General features: G+C 36.5%; 1 long non-coding RNA gene across 1 annotated transcript in view; it reads right to left on the minus strand.

Moving 5' to 3' along the window:
* Positions 1 to 1,846: 1,846 nt before the first annotated feature.
* Positions 1,847 to 19,823, minus strand: part of LOC129656474 (uncharacterized) — a 108,513-nt gene continuing 90,536 nt past the window's right edge. The window contains exons 2-4 of the long non-coding RNA XR_008716356.1: positions 15,962 to 16,142; positions 9,574 to 9,904; positions 1,847 to 2,774 (exon numbers count right to left, since the gene is read on the minus strand). This is a non-coding gene — a long non-coding RNA (uncharacterized LOC129656474). The remainder of the gene's footprint in view (positions 2,775 to 9,573; positions 9,905 to 15,961; positions 16,143 to 19,823) is intronic.

A 19,823-nucleotide genomic window follows, 5' to 3' on the forward strand; every position in this document is an offset into this window, starting at 1 on the left:
AGTACGAAGAAAAACACCTGGAATATGATGGTTATTCAGTAAATATTTGGTGAATGAATGAATGACTCAATTTAAAGCAAACACTTATTATAAACTCAATAAAAATTGAAAAAAAAAAAGTGATGGTAGTTGCCCTGTTAAAGTATCATTCAAAGCATGGGCAGACCAATTAGGCAAAAGAGATACATTGATGGGAGTTTACAATAATGTGATCATAATTAAGATTAATATTACTTTGCAAATACCTTTGATTCTTTCACAGTTCTCTTTTTTTGTGTATTTACCTGGAACAATCACAATTGTGACATTTTCATGTATTTTTTGAATGAATTTAGTAATATTATTGTGTAATGAATAAATTATTAATATAGATTGATTCAAATTAAATATTTAACCTTGCAAGGGAAGAATATATACTTTTGCAAATATTTACATACTTTATTATAAATCAGGCTATGCTTAATAAGGGTGCTTCCCAGATGGCTCAGTAGTAAAGAATCCACTATCAATGTAGGAGACACAGGAGATGCAGGTTCAATCCCTGGGTTGGGAAGATCCCCTGGAGAAGGAAATGACAACCCACTCCAGCACTGTTGCCTGGAGAAATTCATTGTCAGAGGAGTCTGGTGGACTCCATGGGGTCTCAGAGTTGGACATGACTGAGCAACTGAGCACAGCATACACTTAATGAATATTTTAATCAGCTCTTAAATGTAATAATATCAAATCATTATCAAATTACAAATACAGTAATATCAAATTACTATAACAAACTAGGTATTAATGAAAAAATTTAAATAAAAAACATTCATTCACTATCAAATTAAAAAAAGAAAGTCTCAAACAATTATTGTTTCAAAGGAGAAGCAAAAACCCAGAATTTGAAAAACAAATTGTTAATAAGAAAGCACAAATTATGTAGTAAAATCTACACTTAAGAGCTAATCATATATGCTTAAGTTATTATATTACTTAATAATTAAGGAAAAATATGTTAATAATCATTCAATTCAGCATTCTAGAAAAGGAACCACAAATGGAAGTACAGAAAATAAAAACTTTCCCTAGCTTTATTCACATTTATATTGGTATATATTTTGTGATGTCTATTCATTACATAGTCATACAATTACAAAAGCAATACAGTAAATAGATAAGTGAGTAAATAGAAAAATGATCAGCTTTTATATCTACAGTATGCTGGTGCTTCTAAACCACTGCCCCACAAAGCCTTGATTTATAGTATATTTATAGCTATGTTTTTGTGTGATGCTAGAAGTACTTATGTTCAAGTATGTTTGGGAAATTTCAAACTAAACAAAAATAAGGAGATATTTTGACTAGGAATTTTCAGGAGATCAGATAAGTTATGGCATACTGCTGATTTCTAATTTCCCTGTTACACTGTATGAATTTATTTTATTAAGGAATATTTCTTTTTTGGCACATTTCTTAGCAAATGCATGCATGCATGCATGTCTAACTCTTTTGAGACCCTATGGACTGTAGCCCGCCAGGCTCCTCTGCCCATGGGGATTCTCCCAGCAAGAACAGTGGAGTAGGTTTCCATGTCCTCCTCCAGGGGATCTTCCCAACCCAGGGATCGAACCCAGGTCTTCTGCATTGCAGGCAGATTCTTTACCACTGAGCCACTTGGGAATCTTGTTTCTTGGCACATCTGTTATCAATTCCTGAATCCAGTATCTCCAAAAGCCCATTTTATGCCATTATTATACATTCTAAGATTTTATTAAACTGGTGATTTTCTAGGAAAACATACAAGGACCAAAATTGAATACAGAACAAAATGTATCAATAATAATGGAATAAATAAAAAGTTAAAGAATTGCAATCAGAGCAGGCAATGACCACAGACCATTTAATAAATGACCTTTTCAATCATTTTAGATAAAAAGTCAGTAAAATATGCCAGGAAATAGAAAATATTGGTTGTTTCTCTGTTAATTTTATAAATCTTAAATCTGTTAATTTTATAAATCGGTGCTTACCACTGATACACAAATGTATCAAAGATACCAAAATCTATCCCTTTGGTGAAATCCAACACCAAATAAAATATCCAGCAGTATAGTGAAAAAAAAAAAAAGAAACTTTGACAAAGTAGGATTACTTATCACACATTTAAAGATTGCTTGTGCTTTATGAAATGCATACATATAAATCATCCCATCAATGATTCAGAGAAAAAATGGCTTAGTAATCACATTTATTTAATCCAGCCATGAACAACATCAACTCTAATGTTAGATTGTAATTCCTGACATTCTCCCATGAGTCTTGTCTAGTCACTTTGTCATGACATAAATGGCTTTTTAGTTTGCTTTGATAAGCATTTCATCTAGCTTCAAGAATTATGAGCATGAGATCATCTGAAGTATGTTTTTTAATAGAGTTGCACATGAAGATGTTGGTAAAAATCTTTTAGTTACTAAAATCTTTCATTTTAAAATCTTTCTCCTTTACCTGATCTCTTTATGGCATTTCTACCTTGGGTGGTCATTTAAATTTTTGCTTTTAAATGAACAAAACTAACTCATACTCATGTGTGATAAACAGTAACATAAAGAACATGTTGAAAGATTGAAGGCAGGAGGAGAAGGGGATGACAGAAGATGAGATGGTTGGATGGCATCACTGACTCAATGGACACGAATTTGAGTAAACTCTGGGAGTTGGTGATGGACAGGAAAGCCTGGCGTGCTGCGGTCCATGGAGTCACAAAGGGTTGGACACGACTGAGCGACTGAACTGAACTGAGGAATAAAATAATTAAAATCTATATTCATTGTTACCTTCCCAAAGTAAGATTACCCACTGACGGATTACAATAAAAAAAATGTGAGTCAGAAGCTTTAAAACTTTCATGCCCTATCAAGATAGTACATTTGGAATTTAGAAGTAATGAAAATAAAAATGTGTCTTTAATTTTCTACCTCAGTTTTGTGAGATGGATTTTATTCATTTTTAAATATATCAGAGACATTTATCTGAGGAAACATAGGAGTCAATATAAAGTTCATGCTATGCAAATATGCTCTTCTATCTGGGAAGGCTGAAGCTATAAAGTTCCTGTTGAGATTAGCATAGTCCCAACATTTCAGACTTTAGAGAAAGCTAGGAAGTGAGAAGACTGAACTACAATAAATATCAAAAAGGTCAATTATAAGCCTTGATCCAGTATTTTTCTGGAAGATTACTGCTCCTAAATCTCCCATTTGGCCAACTGGCATACTGGTACATGAATTTTTGTCATTACAAGGAAGAGATTTTTGTTTCCTACATAGGAAGTTACTAGGATTTTAGTATTTTTTTATCCACCCAACTCATCCATCCAGTCATTCATTTAGTCAGTCAGCCAGTCATATATCAACAGGGCATACACATAGAAGAATTAATATGGTTGAATATGCAAAAAAAGAAAGCCAAAGAGTATCTACAATAATAAGGACAAAATATTGCAGATGAAAAACACCATTCCACCCAATCTTTATCTAATAAAACATAGTATTTGTCAATATATTTCTGTTGGAATGGATGAGCATCATAAATTGTAAAGGAAAGAACACTACCCCTGAGTATCAGAAGATATAATTACATTTCTTGAGCAAACTGTGTGCCTGTCTTTAATATATAGGTGCTATCAGAGTACACGATTAAATGTGGGACCTCTGTAAGAATCCATTTGAGAAATCTTTCTCTGATGTTGGGATGAAAAAGCTTGCTTGCTCGTTTGTTCTCCATCTAGGTTCTTTTTCAGCGTTACAGATACTATGGTCACTTTTCTTTCTTTATTTCCTAGGGATCTCATAGCCATACTGTGGCTCCTTTAACATGATTTTAGATTTTAATTCTTTGATCTAAACTTCATTTCTCCTTATCCTTGATGAAATAATCTATTTTTACTCTATCCCAATGTTCACATTTCTACAATCTTTATAAAAAAGAGGATTTTGAAATGAAGTGTGGCAAATAAATAAATAAAACCAGCAGAGCCTTCCTATCCTTTACCCTCTACTTTCCCCTATTTCCACATCATTGTGTTATTTAGAAACTGCAGTAGCCTCTGCAGGCTTTCCAAGTGGTGGGGTGGTAAAGAATCTGCCTGCCGATGCAGGAGACACAGGAGACTTGGGTTCCTTCCCTGGCTTGGGATGATCCCCTGGAGGAGGAAATAGCGACCAACTCCAGTATTCTTGCCTAAAAAATCCCACGGACAGAGGAGCCTGGTGAGCTACAGCCTATGGGGTTGCAAAGAGTCAGACATGCCTGAGAGACTGAGTATGCACACATGTATGTAGCCTCCAAAACATAATATCCTCTTCACTAGGTTTTCTTTATATCACCCCCTGTAACACTACTCCTCTTTCATCATCCTAATTCTTTTAACTTAACCACTCCAATATTTAATATCTCTCTTTACTACTTTATTACTATAGAATATAATTACTACCCTTCAAGGAGTTTCTAAATTGTAAACTGATTTTTAATTAACAACAGTATGCTTCATGAAAAATACTATAAAAAGTGAAAGTCACTCAGTCACATCCAACTCTTTGCAACCCCATGGACTATACGGTCCATGGAATTCTCTAGGCCAGAATGTTGGAGTGGGTAGCCGTTCCCTTCTCCAGGGGATCTTCCCAATCCAGGAGTTGAATCCAGGTCTCGGGCATTACAGGCGGAATTCTATACCAGCTGAGCCACTAGGGAAGACCAAGAATACTGGAGTGGGTAGCCTATCTCTTCTCCAGTGGACCTTCCTGACCCAGGAATCAAACCAGGGTTCTCCTGCATTGCAGACAGATTCTTTACCAGTTCAGCTACCAGGGAAGCCTGAAAAAAAAAATATACACACACACCAAAAAAAATACACACACACACCAAAGCTAAAAATTGGGACATATATGCATTGTCTTGGAACAAAATATTTTAAGAGTGGAGAAAAATATTTTATAAATACCAATTATTATCATTTTACAATATAGTGTAAAAGCTAAATGATAAGAGGCTCCTAATGAAGACTGGACTTGCTGCTTCTGCAAACAACTATAAAACTGTACAAAATAGTAGAGAAAACTGCTTACATATATCCTTCTCAAGAGAAGGGAGACACACCAGATTTGGTCTTGTTTTATGCCTGTAGAATAAGGCAATGGCACCCCACTCCAGTACTCTTGCCTAGAAAATCCCATGGACGGAGGAGACTGGTAGGCTCTGGTCCATGGGGCCGTGAAGAGTCGGCCACGACTAAGTGACTTCACTTTCACTTTCATTCATTGGAGAAGGAAATGGCAACCCACTCCAGTGTTCTTGCCTGGAGAATCCCACAGATGGGGAGTCGGACATGACTGAAGTGACTTAGCAGCAGCAGCAGTCTCTTTCTAGATTATGCTACAAGAAGATGGGTTTAAGTAGAGCACAGAAGTCTTGCTAAGTCGAGAGAGCAGATATCAGATATGTTACTGAAGTAGCCAGAATTTACTGAAAAAAATTTTGAGCAGAGAACCAAAAGGAGAAAGCTGCTCAGAGATATGGGCACAGAGCCTACATAGAGGTTCCCACATGTCCATGGCTGAGAGCTGTCGAATCTATGTTCAAATGAGTAAAACTAAAGCAATTCACATACACGCGCATACACACACACACACACACACACACACCAGTCTGACAAGTTAATTATCTGATAGTGATTGATCTTACTAAGCAAAATATGATACCCTTCAAGGAGAAAACATTCAAATTGTCTACAGCATCATCACCACAATACCATAATATAATTTAAAAACATTTTTTCTAATTTTTTAAATCCATTTATACCCATTTCATGTATAGAGTCTTCTCTTGTGTTGTTGGAAGAGGGTGTTTGTTATGACCAGTGCATTTTCTTGGCAAAACTCTATTAGGCTTTGCCCTGCTTCATTCCCTATTCCAAGGCCAAATTTGCCTGTTACTCCAGGTGTTTCTTGACTTCCTACTTTTGCATTCCAGTCCCCTATAATGAAAAGGACATCTTTTTGGGGTGTTAGTTCTAAAAGGTCCTGTAGGTCTTCATAGAACCGTTCAACTTCAGCTTCTTCAGCATTACTGGTTGGGGCATAGACTTGGATTACTGTGATACTGAATGGTTTGCCTTGGAAACGAACAGAGATCATTCTGTCATTTTTGAGATTGCATCCAAGTATTGAATTTTGGACTCTTTTGTTGACCATAATGGCCACTCCATTTCTTCTGATGGATTCCTGCCTGCAGTAGTAGATATAATGGTCATCTGAGTTAAATTCACCCATTCCAGTCCATTTCAGTTCACTGATTCCTAGAATATCGACATTCACTCTTGACATCTCTTGATGGCAAGAGAAGACTCTATACATGGACATCACCAGATGGTCAACACTGAAATCAGATTGATTATATTCTTTGCAGCCAAAGATGGAGAAGCTATATACAGTTAGCAAAAACAAGACCAGGAGCTGACTGGGGCTCAGACCATGAACTCCTTATTGCCAAATTCAGACTTAAATTGAAGAAAGTAGGGAAAACCACTAGACCATTCAGGTATGACCTAAATCAAATTCCTTATGATTATACAGTGGAAGTGAGAAATAGATTTAAGGGCCTAGATCTGATGGATAGAGTGCCTGATGAACTATGGAATGAGGTTCATGACATTGTATAGGAGACAGGAATCAAGACCATCCCCATAGAAAAGAAATGCAAAAGAGCAAAATGGCTATCTGGGGAGGCCTTACAAATAGCTGTGAAAAGAACAGAAGCAAAAAGCAAAGGAGAAAAGGAAAGATATAAACATCTGAATGCAGAGTTCCAAAGAATAGCAAGAAGAGATAAGAAAGCCTTCTTCAGCAATCAATGCAAAGAAATAGAGGAAAACAACAGAATGGGAAAGACTAGGGATCTCTTCAAGAAAATCAGAGATACCAAAGGAACATTTCATGCAAAGATGGGCTTGATAAAGGACAGAAATGGTATGGACCTAACAGAAGCAGAAGATATTAAGAAGAGATGGCAAGAATACACAGAAGAACTGTACAAAAAAAGATCTTCATGTCCCAGATAATCATGATGGTGTGATCACTAACCTAGAGCCAGACATCCTGGAATGTGAAGTCAAGTGGGCCTTAGAAAGCATCACTACGAACAAAGCTAGTGGAGGTGGTGGAATTCCAGTTGAGCTATTTCAAATCCTGAAAGATGATGCTGTGAAAGTGCTGCACTCAATATGCCAGCAAATTTGGAAAACTCAGCAGTTGCCACATGACTGGAAAAGGTCAGTTTTCATTCCAATCCCAAAGAAAGGCAATACCAAAAAATGCTCAAACTACCACACAATTGCACTCATCTCACACGCTAGTAAAGTAACGCTCAAAATTCTCCAAGCCAGGCTTCAGCAATATGTGAACTGTGAACTTCCTGATGTTCAAGCTGGTTTTAGAAAAGGCAGAGGAACCAGAGATCAAATTGCCAACATCCACTGGATCACGGAAAAAGGAAGAGCGTTCCAGAAAAGCATCTATTTCTGCTTTATTGACTATGCCAAAGCCTTTGACTGTGTGGATCACAATCAACTGTAGAAAATTCTGAAAGAGATGGGAATACCAGATCACCTGATCTGCCTCTTGAGAAATTTGTATGCAGGTCAGGAAGCAACAGTTAGAAATGGACATGGAACAACAAACTGGTTCCAAATAGGAAAAGGAGTTCGTCAAGGCTGTATATTGTCACCCTGTTTATTTAACTTATATGCAGAGTACATTATGAGAAACGCTGGACTGGAAGAAACACAAGCTGGAATCAAGATTGCCAGGAGAAATATCAATCACCTCAGATATGCAGATGATAACACCCTTATGGCAGAAAGTGAAGAGAAACTCAAAAGCCTCTTGATGAAAGTGAAAGTGGAGAGTGAAAAAGTTGGCTTAAAGCTCAACATTCAGAAAATGAAGATCATGGCATCCGGTCCCATCACTTCATGGGAAATAGATGGGGAAACAGTGGAAACAGCGTCAGAATTTATTTTTCTGGGGTCCAAAATCACTGCAGATGGTGACTGCAGCCATGAAATTAAAAGACACTTACTCCTTGGAAGGAAGGTTATGACCAACCTAGATAGCATATTCAAAAGCAGAGACATTACTTTGCCAACAAAGGTCTGTCTAGTCAAGGCTATGGTTTTTCCTGTGGTTATGTATGGATGTGAGAGTTGGACTGTGAAGAAGGCTGAGCGCCAAAGAATTGATGCTTTTGAACTGTGGTGTTGGAGAAGACTCTTGAGAGTCCCTTGGACTGCAAGGAGATCCAACCAGTCCATTGTGAAGGAGATCAGCCCTGGGATTTCTTTGGAAGGAATGATGCTAAAGCTGAAACTCCAGTACTTTGGCCACCTCATGCGAAGACATGACTCATTGGAAAAGACTCTGATGCTGGGAGGGATTGGGGGCAGGAGGAGAAGGGGACGACAGAGGATGAGATGGCTGGATGGCATCACTGACTCGATGGACGTGAGTCTGAGTGAACTCCGGGAGTTGGTGATGGACAGGGAGGTCTGGCGTGCTGCGATTCATGGGGTCGCAAAGACTCGGACACGACTGAGCAACTGATCTGTTCTGATACCTGTTTCATAGCCACTTAGTCTTGTTTGGTACAACTAGATTTAAAATTGCTATGTTTTAATTGGAAACTTATTTTTTACTTAAAATAGTATTCTTCAAAACAGAAACATCATGAAATTTGAAACATAGAAAATGAAATTCTTACATATATCTACTGTTAGAGAAAATTATAAAAATAAACCATGTTTTTTAAAAACTTGGGTCATATTCTAGATAAACATTTATTTTCATTGTGACAAAATTTGTGTCTGTGCAAAATAGAAGTCTTCAAAGTTTAATCCTATGCATTTTCATGAATGTACATAGAACCATATAAGAAATATCCCAATGAAAGTATAGAATATTTCCATAATTTCAACAGGTTTACTTGTACTACCCTTCAAGTAAATTTCTCTCCTCATATTTTCACTGATAATACATTTTTGAATTTCATATCAAACATACCATCTAGTACGTATATTTTTGTCTGGTTTCTTTCACTCAAATACTGTTTTTGAGATGCATGTATGTTGTTGCATGTACATGGTGCTCAGATTTTTTTATTATTAAGTAGTGCTCTATCTTATGAATGAAAATAATTTTTATCAACCATCTTGATAAATGGTATTTGAGTTGTTTCCAAGTTTTGGCAATTACAAGTATTAGCCAAAAAAAAAAAAAAAAAAAATCACTGCTAACATGCTTCCCTAAATGATTATGTCATTTAGGCTTCATCTGCAGTATGTGAGTAACCTCTTGTTCCATGTTCATGAAACTTTTGACAATAGCAGCTTTTAAATTTTAACTGCATGTGATATAAAGTTTGGCATACGTGACATTTAGTCAACAGTGTTGGCAAAACCATCACCACTACAGCTCCAGAATATTTTCATCACTCCAAAAGGAAACCCCAATCCCAGTAGTCATTTCTTATTCTTCACCTCACCCTAAATTTGGAGAAGGCAATGGCACCCCACTCCAGTCCTCTTGCCTGGAAAATCCCATGGACGGAGGAGCCTGGTAGGCTGCAGTCCATGGGGTCGCGAAGAGTCGGACACGACTGAGCGACTTCACTTTCACTTTTCACGTTCATGCACTGGAGAAGGAAATGGCAACCGGCTCCAGTGTTCTTGCCTGGAGAATCCCAGGGACGGGGAGCCTGGTGGGCTGCCGTCTATGGGGTCGCACAGAGTCGAACATGACTGAAGCAGCTTAGCAGCACCCTGAATTAATTTTTTTTCGGTGTAGTATCTCTCTTTCTTCCTTTTATTGAACTCCTAAGTATACAAAAATACAATTGAAGTGAAATTTTAGTTATTTAGATATTCATTATCAGTCTGATAAAATCAGATATATAAATTAAGTAACATTTTGTAATAGTCATGCAGTTGGAAGACTAATTTAGTTCCAATTAAAGGAATTACTATGCATTATAGCTTAGTTTTCTTTTTAGGTGAAGAGATTCCAGAATATATCGAAAGTACCAGAATTCAAAACTCCCAAGGAGACTTCCTTAATCTTTGGCTTTTTGTTTCATTATCTTTCTCAGTCTTTCTTTTCCAGCATCTTAACATGTAATGGCTATATTTTCTCTGTTGCCCAGAGCTCATATGATTTGAAAAGTATAGACAGAGACTAGCCAAGTACCTGTGCTAAGAGGCCTCCAAACGCAAATAAAATTAGACCACATCTAGTCTGTTCTAGAGCAGTCAGTATTTTCATTCTACAGAAAGTATTGATGCAAATACTTCCACCTTTGAGGTGTGGGCGATAATGGAAAATTTTCAAATGTTTTTACAAATTCTTTGACTCTGTTTTATCAACAAATGAAATCTAATCCCCCCTCTTCTTTTTTTACTATAGTCAGTCAACTTTAATGACTTGTTTCTAATAAAAGGAAAAAAGTGGACTTAATATCACATGCCTACTGAAGCAGGACCATTTACACTGAGAGCTCCCACCAGTTTTCTCACTTAGAGAGGTCATCCTTAAAAACCAGCTACCAAGAAATGAAGAGGCCCACATAGAGAAGTTACATGTATGTCCTCTGATGACAGCAGCTGGCTGAGGTTCCAGTCGACAATTATCAAGCAGCAGATATTTAATTAAAAAAAATTCTTCAAAAAACTATGAATAAAAGTATACTGCATTTTTTATATTCTTCACATAAAGAATTTATACAAAATCATACAGATAGCATTGTATCTAATGATCAGAAACTGGACATTTTCCTTACTAGATCAGAAACTATCCAAGAATGTTATCTCTCACTATTGGATTTCTAGAATTACTATGTAATATAGGTTGCTGAAACATCACTTATTCACAACTTGATCTGTAGATTCAATGCCATTCCAGTTAAATTCCCAGCAAGCTATTTCTTAGACAACAGCAGACTTATTCTAAAGTTTATATGGAAAGAAAAAAGACCTATGATAGATAACAATACCAAAGAACAAAGTTAATGATCTCATCCTACTTGATTTCAAGACCAATTATAAAGCTACATTAATCAGGATAGAAGCATTGGAAGAAAAATAAGACTTAAATCAATGAAATAGATACACACATAGTTAACTAATCTTTGATAATAATACAGATAATATTTAATGGAGAAATAATCATCTTTTCAACAAAAGCAACTCCAAGTAAATATGCAAAATATTGCCTAAACACAGACCTTATATCTCACAAAAAATTAACTCAAAATGGGTCACATACCTTAATGTGAAATTCAAAGTAATGAAATTTCTGATGAAAACATAAAATAGTATCTACATGAACTTGGACTAACAATTAGCTTTCAAATATAAGACCAATAGTATGATCCATGAAATTAAAAAGAAATAAAGACATACTTCATTAAGAATTTTTCTGAAAATGACGTTTTGTTGAGAGAATGAAAAAAATTAGTCACTAAGAGAAAATATTTACAAAACACATATTTGATAAAAGATTTGAATTCAAAATACACCAAGAACTATTAACACTCAGTAATTATAAAACTAAGATCATGGCATCTGGTCCCATCACTTCATGGCAAATAGATGGGGAAACAGTGGAAACAATGGCTGACTTTATTTTTCTGGGCTCCAAAATCACTGTAGATGGTGACTGCAGCCATGAAATTAAAAGACGCTTACTCCTTCGAAGGAAAGTTATACCAACCTAGATACAATATTCAAAACCAGAGACATTACTTTGCCAAAAAAGATCCGTCTAGTCAAGGCCATGGTTTTTCCAGTGGTCATGTATGGATGTGAGATTTGGACTATAAAGAAAGCTGAGCACGGAAGAATCGATGTTTTTGAACTGGGGTGTTTGAGAAGACTCTTGAGAGTTCCTTGGACTGCAAGGAGATCCAACCAGTCCATCTTAAAGGAAATCAGTCCTGAATATTCATTGGAAGGAGTGATGCTGAAGGTGAAACTCCAATACTTTGGCCACCTAATGCAAAGAACTGACTAATTTAAAAATACCCTGATGATGGGAAAGATTGAGCAGAAGGGGACGACAGAGGATGAGATGTTTGGATGGCATCACCAACTCAATGGACATGAGTTTGAGTAGACTCTGGGAGTTGGTGATGGACAGGGAAGCCTGGCATACTGTAGTCCATGGGGTCGCTAAGAGTTAGACATGACTGAGTGACTGAACTGAACTGAAAAGGTATAAACAGACATCTCATCAAAGAAGATACACAAATGGCAGCCTAAGCATCTTGAAAAGCTTCCACATCACCTGCCTTTAGGGAACTGCAAATTGAAACAGCAGTGAGATAATTCTCTATATCTATTACAATGGCCAAAATCTGAAAACAATGACAATACCAATATTTTTAAAATGAAGAACAACAAGAACTCTCATTTACTACTATGGTGATATAAAATGGTATAATGACTTAGAAGATGGGTTGGCAGTTTCTTACAAAAGTAAATATAGTCTTACCATATAATCCTACTGCCATGCTTCTATATATTTATTCAATTGATTTGAAAACCTGCTGCTGCTGCTAAGTCACTTCAGTCGTGTCCGACTCTTAGCGACTCCATGGACTGTAGCCTACCAGGGTCCTCCGTCCATGGGATTTTCCAGGCAAGAGTACTGGAGTGGGTTGCCATTGCCTTCTCCAGATTTGAAAACCTATGCCTATACAAAAACCTGCAGATGTTTATGGCAAATTTATTCATAATTTTCCAAGCTGGAAGCAACCAAGATGTCCCATAAGAGATGAACAGGTAAACTATATCTATATAATATCATTTAGCAATAAAAAATGAGTTATCAAGCCATACAGAACATAAATCAATCTTAAATGAATATTGCTAGTAAAATAAACCAGTCTGAGCCATACAGAAGACAGAAAACAGAATTCTCTAAAGCAATATCCATCAAAAAATTAATTAATTAAAAAGAATAGTCTGAGAAGGCTACATAAACTATGATACCAACTATGCAACATTCTGGAAAGGCAAAAATACATCACGGGTTGTCAGGAGTTCAAGAGATAGGCGTTGCAATAGATGAAGTACAGGAAATCCGGGGGTGATTAAACTGTTCTGTGAGACTCTCTAATGGTAAGTACAGGATATCAAGCATTTGTTAAAACTCACAGAACTTTACAGCACAAATGGTGAACCTCAAAGTATGCAAATATTTGTGAGATTATTCAGGGGTTTAGGGGAGTCATGGGATGAAATGCTAAATGTGACCAGAACATTTAACTATATTACAGCTATATGAAACCATGTCACTGAATGGTATGGAAGAACAATTTGATGAGCTAAGTAACGTTGGAAATGAGCGGAGTATATTCCACTAAAGGAAAAAAGAGCTGTACATAAGTACTGTAGTTTAGTTGATAAAATTGTTTCCCATGGGCATATATATTAGTAGTTCTGAACCCACTTTATTTGTACGCAGGAGCTAAGCAATTAAGGAAATGTTAGGGGATGGTAGGAGTAAGCTTTCTCAGTGTTGGAACGGGAAGTTATAGATTAGGGAAAGAAAGCTAGATTAGACTTGAGACATCAGTATCAGTTCATAGTTAGTATAGATATAGATAGCTGAAAATAAAAACATGTGCATATTCATAGGTTAGTACACAAATGTGTGCCTTCATGCTGTGTCAGCTGAAAGACCCTAGAAATAATAATGCCCTACTAGCAACAAGAATACCTAGCACCTAGACTTTGGACCTCAATAAAAGAGACAAGAGAAAAGGATGGTTCTTACAATGGCACAGGAAGTATATAAACAAGACTAGAGCATCTTATAATTCCAGAAAGTAAGAAAGCCCTAAAAAAAAAAAATACCACAATTATGAGGGTAAGTCAAGGGAATCAGGAGTCATCTCAAAGAGTTCTCAATATTCAAAATGGAAAAGCTTGAGGAACAAAGTAAACCAAGCAGAATTATACTATAATCCAAAGTATAAAACAAATATGCACGAGTCCATAAAAATCACTAGGGATTGAGTAATAAATGAAAGAGAAAAATAGATGACTTTCAAGTAACTATGTAGATACTCTGCCCTTAAGGAGGCATAAAATCATAATTTCCCAGTCCTTAAGTGTGAACTACACACACTGACTTTCTTCCAGAGGGTATATAATGAAAGGGAGGGGAAAACATACCTCAAGCAGATGATCAAGATTAAACTGGTAGGAAGAATACTACTTGCCTCTGTGATGTATACGTTGTAGGCCCTGGAACATGTGGATATGTTATGTTACATGGCAAAGGCAAATTAAGGGTGCAGGTGGAATTAAGTTTTCTAATCAGCTGACCTTAAGATAAGAGAGGTATTCTTGTATTATTCAGATGGACCTAATGTAATCACAAGGGCCCTTACAAATGGAAGAGGGAGACAGAAGGGGAGTCAAAAGAAGATGTGACTGTGCATAAAGGCACTGAGGAGTGTAGCATTGCTGAATGCGAAGGCGGGGGAAAGGAGCTAGGAGTCAAGAAACAAGAAAAGCCTCTAGAAGTTGGAATGGCAAGAAAACAGATGCTACCCCAGAGCCTACGGAAAAAAAAAAAATACAGTTCCTGTGACATCTTGATTTTAGCCCAGTAAGACCAATGTTGGATTTGTAAATGATAGAAACAGAAGGTAATATTTTCTTGTTTCTTAAGCTTCTAAAGTTTGTGGTAATTCATTATAGCAAAACTAGAAAATGAACAAAGCTAACATCAACAATGGGAGGTCACACTGGTAATATACACCTGTGACGTTTTGTGATGAGAACGGCACGTTATCTCTGCGACGTCACCCTCAAAACATATTACCCCAGTCTAATATTGAGAAACACATCAAACAAATCACAAGTTAAGCATATTATACACAAACACCTGACCAACAATTCTTGGAAATTACAAGGTCATCAAAAGTAAAGGAAGTCTGAGAAACTCTTGAGGCCAAGAGGAGTTTAAGGAGACATGACCATGTATGCAATGTAATGTGTTATCTAGAATGAAATGCTGAAACAGAAAAAAGGACATTAGGATAAAACTGAGAAGATCTGAGCACATGATAGTTCAGCACTTTAGCTGATACTAATATATCAATATCGATTCATTATTTGTGACAAAAGTACTATACTAATGTAAGATGTAATAGGAATGGAAACGGGGTATGGAGTATTCAGGAACTGTTTACTATCTTTGCAAAAAATTCATAAATACAAAATTGTTATCTAACAAAAAGTTGATTTTAAAAAAGAAGCCTTTGAGATGACTCGAATTCTAGACACTGTCTGACTTCTGTGACATGAGTGATCCTAAGGGAGAGAAACTTGACTAAGATCAACCCCAGAACTCTGAGAGACACTATTTTTTTTTAAATGTTGTTTTTAATACCATCAGATTCAACATGGTTTATTTTGCAGAAATAGATAAAGGGAACAATCTCGAAAACTAAGAAATGTCCTTTGCACCCCTTTCCCTAACCCTCACTGAGCTCTCCCCTGCAAAGGTGGCTAGGCTTCACAGAGATGGGATCTTTAAAATAGACCTGAATGATGTCACTCTGGGCAGTCTCCTTGTTTTTCTATTTTGAGGTGAGTGTTCTATAAACTAAAATCAATTCTGCTGATTATGAGTAAGACAGTATAGTTTTTACTAACTGTTCTGTTTTGAATCTTAAATAAAAGCCATCATCTTCCTATACATACAAAAATAGCAATAGTAAAAGCCAAACCCATTTAGTGAGTGCTTATTTTATGCCATGATCTTAAAAAAAAAAATATATATATATATATATATATATATATAAAATACACATAATGACATTCAATCCTACAGCTCCATGATGAACCTACTATACTGGTTACCTTATAGATGATGAAACCAAGACTCTTGAGAAATTAGGTAACTTCTTAAAGTTGCACAACTGGTAGGCACGGCAGGAAGACCTGTAACTAGATGATTTGGCTCCACAATCCATGTAGTAAGTAACACAATACACTTCCAACTAACAAACAAGCCATCTGTACCACCTGGACTGCATAAACACTGAAAAAAAAGAAACCAGAATTATCACTTCATGGCAAAGAGATGGGGAAACAATGGAATCAGGGACAGACTTTCTTATTCACCTCCCAAATCATTGCAGGTGGGGACTGCAGTCATGAAATTAGAAGACACTTGCTCCATGGAAGAAAAGCTATGACAAACCTGGACAGCATATTAAAAAGCAAAGCAGAGACATTACTTTGTTGACAAAGGTCTGTCTAATCAAAGCTATGGTTTTTGTAGTATATGTGAGAGTTGAACCATAAGGAAGGTTGAGCACTGAAGAACTGATACGTTTGAACTATGGTGTTGGAGAAAACTCTTAAAGAGTCCCTTGGACTGCAAGGAGATCCAACCAGTCAATCCTAAAGTGAAATCAACCCTGAATATTCATTGGAAAGACTGATACTGAAATTGAAGCTCCAGTACTTGGATCACCTTATGCAAAGAGTTGACTCATTAGAAAAGACCCTAACACTGGGAAAGATTGAATACAGGAGGAGAAGGGGATGACAGAGGATGAGATGGTTGGCACCACTAATTCAATGGACATGAGTTTTAGCTAGCTCTGGGAAATGGTGAAGGACAGGAAGCCTGGTGTGCTGCAGTCCATGGGACAGCAAAGAGTCAGACATGACTGAGAGACTGAAAAACACCAAAAGACTTATTCCAGGATCTTGGAGATCAAGCCTTCCTTCATACCCCATCCTCAGATACCACCTTAAATTCCTCTATTCTTGACACCTGTCTTTTCTTGTAAACTTATTCCCATATTTTCTGTGCTTTCTCTCCCTACTCCATTTTTCTCATTGTTCCCTTCTAATTCTTCCCTTTCGCCTCTGGAATGACCCTTTCATGGTCAACAAATTTTCCTACTTACTCAACTCTCTCACAGCTTGCTAACTCCATTCAGCTTAGTTTCTCTCATCACTGATAAAAATTTTATTGGTGGTAATGATGATAGTGATTATTGTTAAATTACAACTTGGTATTAATAACCCTCTCTTGAGATTTGTGATATCCATTGATATACATCTGCACAATCTTGTTATCTTTCCTTAATACCATTATTTACCATCCTGATAAAATCTATAGCCATTGAAGGCTGTGGTGGGCTGACCCAGGTGTGGCTCTGTCTCCAGCCTCTAGACTTGGAATTTCTTCATCTCCTTAACTCAAGAGCCTGCAACTCTTGTTTACAGAAGTCACCCACATGCACAGTCAAATATTAGCTACTGCTGATTTTTCTCAAAAGTTCTGCCTCTCAATTTCAAGTTTTAATAATCCATTTTCTTAATACCTTTTTTGAGGGGCTTCAACTATACTCTTGTAACAGTATCAATGATGTTGCTTTTGTTTGATCTTTTATAATTATTTGGAAAAACAAGCAACGTCAGTGCTCGAATCTTGAATATTTCTAAGATTCTATCTTTCCATCTTCTCTGCAATTCTCAATACAGTTGAGAGAAAGTGACTTAATTGTGTCATTTTTTGTCACTGTAAATTTACAGTCCTCCCAAACTTCTTGGAAATCTCTGCATATGACAGAGTTGGCTCCCTTTGCTATTCCTCAGGGCTTAATTACACCTCCATATAAACTAGAGATTCTCTATGGCCTTCTAAAATGTTCCTCAAAATGTTATAGATGCTCACAGAGAATTTTGATATAACCTGCCATCCCTATTCCATAAACAAGGTGATCAGTAAACTTACCTGGAATGATTCTGGCTATGTATTTTCTTACTCATAGATTATTATTTTTAGACATTTTTTCAAATGCTTTATAAGAATTTCAACACTTAGTCATCATGAGAATCTATCAAGATATATATCGTTACCATTTTCAGATGAGGAAAAGGGATTAGAGATCATAGCTCAGGTCATATAGAAAATGCGTATCAGTGTTCAGAGTTGAACTCTTCCAACATTAAATGTGCGCCATGCCTCTTGTCTCAGCAGTCTCAAACGCATGTCAAGTGTATTTTTGTCCTGGTCATTCCAATGTAAATGTAGAGCTGGCTGCATTTCTCTGCAGCAAAGAAAAAGAGAGCATTTGCAGGCTTGGGGGAAATCATTCTGACATTTTCAAGTTTTAGCAAAGTTTCAGACTCCACATGTTTCAAAGCACTTGGAAAGTTATCCTCTGCATTTTTTTGAGAGCTGCACGATGACATCGAAAGAGCAGAGGCTCAAAGTCTGCAGTAGCCCTGAGGAGGCACAGATCTCTGAGATTCTGACAGGAGACTGGCTTTCTGAGCTGAGCAAAAATTAAGAACTGTGGAGTATTCACCTTCTCGCCCCTCTTCTCCCTTCTGTTGTCAATGCCCTGATGATTCGATTCAGATTAGGTAAACCTCATCAGGTTAAAGGAATCGGTCCATGGCCAATTACTAACTTGATGACAACATGGCTTGTTGATAGCAGGATCACCAGATCAACCAGCCATCACAGGTTGCTGCATACTTTCTTTAAAATGAATTCTCTTATTTAGTTTAATGAACTATTTCTGAGGAGACAGGTAGAAATTTCACCATATTACTGAGAAAAGTTTATGTATTGGGAAAGAACCCTTTCTACAAAAACTGAATTATATTTAAAAATGTGAAATGTGTGCTCTGCACACAGACACTGAGTTTTCTTCAGGCCAGCCTTCAAAAACTTAACCATATTCTTGCTTTTGAAATGTGGTTTTGTTTTTGTTTTTGTTTTTCTTTCAGGTAATAAAAGTTTAACCAGAACAACAGCAACAAACCAATGGGTCCAGAGAATCAAAATCCAGTTTGAGAGGCAACTGCTTTCTGTTTTTTTTCCCTCCATAGCATAATTTTTAGCACCTTTCTGTTTTTTACACTTGATGAATATATTAGTTCAATACATACTTGCCTTATTTTTTCCCATATAAATCTACCACTTTCAAAGTTTGCACAGACATAATCTCATTTCTTACACCACAAGCATAACTTGATTTGCATTTTGTATTCTCATGTGAGACTACAGTTACTTTTTTTTTTAATTGAAAAGGAATTTATTTATTTATTTATTTTTAAATTTTATTTTGTTTTTAAACTTTACATAATTGTATTAGTTTTGCCAAATATCAAAATGAATCCGCAACAGGTATACATGTGTTCCCCATCCTGAACCCTCCTCCCTCCTCCCTCCCCAAAATTAACTTATCCTTTATTGAGTTGTTTAAACATATTCGTTACTATCTTTTCATCTTTGTAAATTCTGATCTTCTAGATGATTTGCAAAGTTTAAAGAAATTTTAACATTTTATACATTGTCATGTTAAAGCATGCAGCAGAAAGGCATTCTTGCTATAACATTTTCAAACAGTTCTCTGAATTGATACTGGAAGGCTTTGGTCATTTGCGAATCTGATTCTTAAACTTTGGAGTGCACCAGAAATGCACTAAAAATTGAGGTGCCTCTTGAGACTGCAAGAGATGGAGACTTGAGCATTTATATGTTAAACAACCATCACAGGGGACTCTGTAGCTTATGAAGTCTGAGATCCAGTGCACTGTGAGATTGTTTTCAAATTCTCTCAACAGCTTTGAGTTTATTATGTGTCACTTTCATTATGTTTTTAGCAAATGAATGAGAACAAAAAATTCTATACTAGCTCTTGAGCTCTTGGAAAACTTTTGCCCAAGAATGAAACTTTTAATGTGAGCC

This window comes from Bubalus kerabau, chromosome 1, assembly GCF_029407905.1.
Source record: "Bubalus kerabau isolate K-KA32 ecotype Philippines breed swamp buffalo chromosome 1, PCC_UOA_SB_1v2, whole genome shotgun sequence".
In the NCBI taxonomy this organism is placed as follows: Eukaryota; Metazoa; Chordata; class Mammalia; order Artiodactyla; family Bovidae; genus Bubalus; species Bubalus kerabau.